The sequence below is a fragment of the Rhinopithecus roxellana genome, chromosome 12 (assembly GCF_007565055.1).
Source record: "Rhinopithecus roxellana isolate Shanxi Qingling chromosome 12, ASM756505v1, whole genome shotgun sequence".
NCBI classification, from domain to species: domain Eukaryota; kingdom Metazoa; phylum Chordata; class Mammalia; order Primates; family Cercopithecidae; genus Rhinopithecus; species Rhinopithecus roxellana.
This window is the reverse complement of record NC_044560.1, coordinates 9,482,533-9,488,838: the sequence shown is the minus strand read 5'-3', so window position 1 is coordinate 9,488,838 and position 6,306 is coordinate 9,482,533.

Sequence of the window (6,306 nt, the reverse complement as noted above, 5' to 3'; positions counted from 1 at the left end):
ACGAACCTGCACATGTACCCCTTGAATCTAAAATAAAAGTTGAAATTAAAAAAGAAAAAATTGGCCGGGCGCGGTGGCTCAAGCCTGTAATCCCAGCACTTTGGGAGGCCGAGACGGGCGGATCACAAGGTCAGGAGATAGAGACCATCCTGGCTAATACGGTGAAACCCCGTCTCTACTAAAGAATACAAAAAACTAGCCGGGCGACGAGGCGGGCGCCTGTAGTCCCAGTTACTCGGGAGGCAGAGGCAGAAGAATGGCGTAAACCTGGAAGGCGGAGCTTGCAGTGAGCTGAGATCCGGCCACCGCACTCCAGCCTGGGCGACAGAGCCAGACTCCGTCTCAAAAATAAATAAATAAATAAAAATAAAAAATAAAAAATAAAATAAAATAAAAAAAGAAAAAAGAAAAAACAACACTGGACTTCATCACCTCTAAGACTCCTTGCAGCTCTGACAACCCATAGCTAACTCTAAAAACAGTGGTACAGACAAGAAGTTCTGGGGTTTCAGAGAAGGGCAAGGTCAGTAATGGCTTCAGTAGTTTGGCTGAGGACACAGTAGGAAGGCAGTAAGATACAGAATGCCGTGGAGTGCTTAGGGTAGCATTAGATGGTCTGGCTGGGAAAGGCTCCCTGAAAAAGTAACATCTCAGCTGACCCCTGAATGGCAAGATGAGGGCCAGCGATGCACAGCACGTTCTAAGGGAAGGATAATCATGACAAAGACAAGACCAGTGCAGAGGCCTCGAGGCAGAAACAAGCCTATCCAAAGAGGTGGCCCCTAAACTGGTTTGGAGATTTAGAGATGGGACCAAGAGCCCTTGAGGAGGAAGAGAGGAGAAGCGAAGGTTTGGGAGGGCAGGAATTTGGGGCTATTTCGCACAACCGTCAGGAGTTGGGGGAAACCGAGTGTCGGACAAAGCCAGATATCAGGGGGCCTCGAATGCTCAGGTGAGATGACTGTGCCTGATGGGCAGCACGTGGGAGCAGGCACTGATGCTTTGGGCAGAGCAGTGAAGTCACTAGGGCCTTGCATTTGGACAATGAGGTGGAGAGGGCAGGAGTGGAGGCTGAGTGATAACCAGGCCTGGACCGGGGCAGTGGGGACAGTGGGAGGGATGCGATCCAGGCGAGAAAGAAACGAAGAATGGAGCCAACTGGGCAGCGAAATAACGTGGTGGGGAAGGAAAAGAGAAGAATCTAAGATAGTGCTGAGGTTTCCTACCCAGCTTGGGGGACGGTGCCCTTGTTCAGCAGATGTTGAGTGACTGTCATCAGGGATGATCAGGGAAGGGTGGACTTGCAGACAGGAAGCTCCTCCAGCCCCAGGCGGGGAGGGTGAGGCTTCCCAACTCAGCCACGTCACACCTCAGGCTGGTTGGGTAAAGAGGAGCTTTCGCTGAGCGCCAGGAGGTCCTCCAGTTTTACCCCCTCCCAAGGGCCCCAGGATTGATGTGCTAGTGGTCACACAGGAGCCTTGGCAGACAGCAGGGATGAGTCAGGGGCAAGTCATCCCCACTGCAGAGAATAAGACACAGCGTGGAGTGCAGCAGGGATGCCTGGGCCAGGGGAGTCACCCTTGGCTCTGAGGCCCAGCATGTGATGAGGCACATCTGTGATGCTCTGCATTTCCAAGGGATCAGGACAAGGCCTTCATCTGCTCACTCTGCAGGTCACCCCCGCTGACTGTTTTCTCCAACACAAGCCCTGAGCACTCCTTAATCCTTGCAGTTCAGACAGAAAGCCAGCTCCCAGGAAGAATCAATTCAGGAGGGAGAGAAGAATTTAAGGGCCTGCTCTAGCTATCCAGGGGCACATTTTAGGATTTGGAGGTGCATGCCTGGGGAGACTGACAGGAATGGAGGGGAGTCTTTGGATCTCTGGGGTGTGCTGTGGACCTTGGGGAAAGTATTCTGGAATTTGAGGACAGATTTTGGAATTCCAGGCTTGTTCCAGCCCTCTGGGCTGGGTTTCAGAATTCTCAGGGATGTTTGGGAAGCCCAGAGTGTATTCTAGCTTTCTGAGACATATTTTGGAACTCTTGGGGGCCTGCTGGAGTCCTGGGCTGGCTCCCCATCATTCACCTCCTTGGGCTTGTCTTGTCAGCTGTGATCTGCTGGCACACACGGTTACAGAGAGGCAGTTACTATGGCAACAGTAACCATGAGGTGTATCAACTCCCAGAATTTACTCTGAGCCTGTGACATTTTAGCTGGTGAAGAATTGCAATTAGCTCCTGAGAGTCTGATGAACAGGGATTCCTGCCAACCCTTTCCCCCAGCCTTAAATAACCTCCTTTAGACCCATAGATTCTGGCTACCCAATTCTCCCTTGGGCAAATGAATATTCAAAAGCAGCCAAAGAGCATATTCAAATCTTATAAACTTCCACCTGCCTCACTCCATTTAAATGCAACTGCATCTTCTGTTTTGCCCCATTTATCTGCCAGGAAAGTAAAGGGTAATTCCAGGAGCTGAGAATAAATGCTTTTCTCAAGTTGCTTTACCATCCTAAGTGGGGTAAGGGAGGGGAAAGGCTGGCCTCCTCTCTCCTATAAATCAGGCCCCTCAGACAAATCTCACAGAATCCTAAAATGCTGGAGTGAATCTGCTGGAACTGTGGACCAGGGAAGGGAAGTGACACTAGGTACGTTCAGAGCCAGGCCTGGGCTCTCCTCCTCTTCTCCCCAGTGGCAGTTTTCTTAGCCAGGAGGGCAGAACCCCTGCTGCCGACTTCCCCTGGCAGAAAAGAAAGAGTAGGCTTTCTTGCCTGAGCCCCTGCATCTGTCTACAAAGAAGTGTGAAGAACTCTCCAGAATCACCAGGGCTTTACAAATGAGGAAACTGAGGCCCAGAGGTGTCCCTCCGATGGTTGGTTAGTGGCAGGGCAGGGACCTGAACTTCAGACTCCTGGTTCTCAGCACAGATCCCCTTTTATAATACTCACATTTTCCACCATGTACTATTTGTTAATGTATTCTATTCATGTATTCATGTATTCATTCACTCTATTCATGTATTCATCCATGACTAGAGATCTGTCCATCCATCCATCCATCCATCCATCCATCCATCCATCCATCCACCCACCCACCCACCCACCCGTCCATCCAGAAGGATGTTAAGTACCTGCTGAATGACCTGCACCACCTTGGGCCTGAGCATGGTAAGAAGCTCACAGTCATGTCTCCTGGGCCTCTTGTTTATGCTCCAGGCAATCTGGTCCACCCAACCTCATCCATCTCCCTTTCTGCCAAACAGACAATCTCACATCCAGTCTACACATGCCCACCTCACTACCCCACTCCCACCACACTGAGTTCCTTCTGGTCTCTGCCCTTTTGCTCATAATGTCTCCCTGCATAGAAGGCCCCTGTACCCCACAACTTATCCAAACCCTACGTATTCTCTAAAGCTCCCAGAAAAAGCTCCCCATCCTCTGGGAGCATTCCTACCCACCCAGGCCGTGGGAGCCCTCCTTTTCTGTGACTCTTTGACTAGGAACCGCACAAACCAGCCCCTGTTTCTGACTGGTTTTGTGCCAGTACACTCCCCAAGAGCAGGCCCCATGCTATTTCATTATGAGCATCGCTGTTGGTATATTTTGTAGGAGCTTTTCTTCAACCCTCATAGGTTCTTGGAAAGAACTGCTGTTACAAAAGACAGCTTAACAAGAGAAAACAAACCAAAGTTTATTAACATGGATATTTCATATCCATATGGGAGACAGCCAGGGAATGAGTAGTTCTCAGAGAGCTGGTTTGAATTCCAGCTCATAGAACATCTTCAATAAAGAACAGTCAATTTCTAGAGAAGTGATAAGACAGAGGAAAAGAACTTTGAGTCTCCAGGGGCCGCAACTTGGGGGAAGGTAATAGCTGGCAGATCAAGGTTAGTAAAGCGCATTAGTGTCCATCCCTCTGGTATCACCTCCAGGTGATGGTATCCACAGTTGTCTTCAATAGTTAACCTTTGTCCTTCCTGGTAGAAGGAGGTCAGGATACCTTTTGTCTTTGTAAATCTATGTTCTGCTTTTGGGCCAATAGAGGGAGGGCCGAGAGTTTGCCAAGAGTTTTCCTGTATCTGCTTTTTTTTTTTTTTTTAAGACAGGGTCTCACTCTGTTGCTCAGGCTGGAGTGCAGTGGCATCATCACAGTTCACTGCAGCCTCCGCCTTGCCTAAGGAAACCTCCTCTCTTAGCCTCTCAAATCACAGGTGCGCATCATCATGCTTGGCTTATTTATTTCTTTTTCCATTTTTTTTCTTTAACTTTTACGTTCAGGGATATTACGTGTGCAAGATGTGCAGGTTTGTTACATAGGTAAACGTGCCCCATGGTGGTTTGCTGCCCAGATCATCCCATCACCTGGTTATAAAGCCCAGCATCCATGAGCTATTCTTCCTGATGCTCTCCCTCTCCCCACACCCCACCCTCCGACAGGCCCCAGTGTGTGTTGTTCCCCTCCTTGTGGCCATGTGACCTCCCACATATAAGTGAGAACATGTGGTGTTTGGTTTTCTGTCCCTGCATTAGTTTTCTGAGGATAATGGCTTCCAGCCAACTCCATCCATGTCTCTGCAAAGGATATGATCTCGTTCCTTTTTATGGCTGCATAGTATTCCATGGGGTACATGTACCACATTTTCTGTATCCAGTCTATCATTGATGGGCATTTAGGTTGATTCCATGTCTTTGCTATTGTGAATAGTGCAGCAGTGAACATACACGTGCATGTATCTTTATAATAGAATGATTTATATTCCTTTGGGTATATACCCAGTAATGGGATTGCTGGGTCAAATAGTATTTCGGCCTCTAGGTCTACCAGGAATCTCCACACTGTTTTCCATAATGGTTGAATTAATTTACACTCCCACCAAGAGTGTAAAAATATTCCTTTTTCTCTGCAACCTCACCAGCATCTGTTGTTTTTTGACTTTTTAATAATAGCCATTCTGACTGGCGTGAGACAGTATCTCATTTTGGTTTTGATTTGCATTCTCTAATGATCAGTGATGTTGAGCTTTTTAAAAATGTTTCTTGGCAGCATGAATGTCTTCTTTTGAGAAGTGTCTGTTCATGTCCTTTGCCCACTTTTTAATGAGGTTGATTTTTTCTTGTAAATTTGTTTAAATTCCTTGTAGACTCTGGATATTAGACCTTTGTCAGATGGATAGATTGCAAAAATTTTCTCCTATTCTGTGGGCTGTCTGTTCACTCTGATGATAGTTTCTTTTGCTGTGCGGGAGCTCTTCAGTTTAATTAGATCTCATTTGCCAATTTTTGCTTTTGCTGCAATTGCCGTTGGTGTTTTCATCATGAAATCTTTGCCTGTGCCTATGTCCTGAATGGTATTGCCTAGACTTACTTCTATGATTTTTATAGTTTTGGGTTTTACATTGAAGTCTCTAATCCATCTTAAGTTAATTTTTGTATATGGGTAATGAAGGGGTCCAGTTTCAATTTTTGTGTAGGGCTAGACAGTTCTGCCAGCACTATTTATTAAATAGGGAATCTTTTCCCCATTGCTTGTTTGTCAGGTTTGTCAAAGATCAGATGGCTGTTGGTGTGTGGTCTTATTTCTGAGTTCTTCATTCTGTTCCATTGGTCTATATGTCTGTTCTTTTACTGGTACCATGCTGTTTTGGTTACTGTAGGCTTGTAGTATAGCTTGAAGTCAGGTAATGAGATGCCTCCAGTTTTGTTCTTTTTGCTTAGGATTGTCTTGCATGCCTGGCTAATTATTATTATTATTATTATTATTATTTTTTTTTTTTTTGTGTGGAGATAAGGTCTCCCTATGTTGCCCGGACTGGTCTCAAACTCCTGGGCTCAGTTGATCCTCCTGCCTCAGCCTCCCAAAGTGCTGGGATTATAGGTTTGAGCCATCGTGCCTGGCCTGCTGCTTCTTATTGCCTTCAGCTCAACAATCCTTCATTTTTTGGGGTGGCATATACTGGTCCCCACAATTACATTTGGGCAGTGCCGTGATGTAAAGAAAATGACACCAGAAGTAGAGTCAGACAAGGGGTGGAGTCTTAGCTTTACTGATGGAAGGTTGTGTGATCTCAAGCAAGGAACTGAGTCTCGCGGCATGTGCCGCAGATTCACCAGGTGATACCTTGGAAAACCCTCAAGTGCTAAATGAGCGGGAGGGGGCTTCTCGTTCCAGGGTCTGTTTTCCTCCTTCCTACTCGGGTGTGTGGTCTTGTATAACTGCTGAGAGCTTGGGGCACAGATACCCTCCTGGGGAGGAGAAAGGGCAGGTCTTATTTCAGGGCAATCTCTCAAGCAGTCTTTTCTTT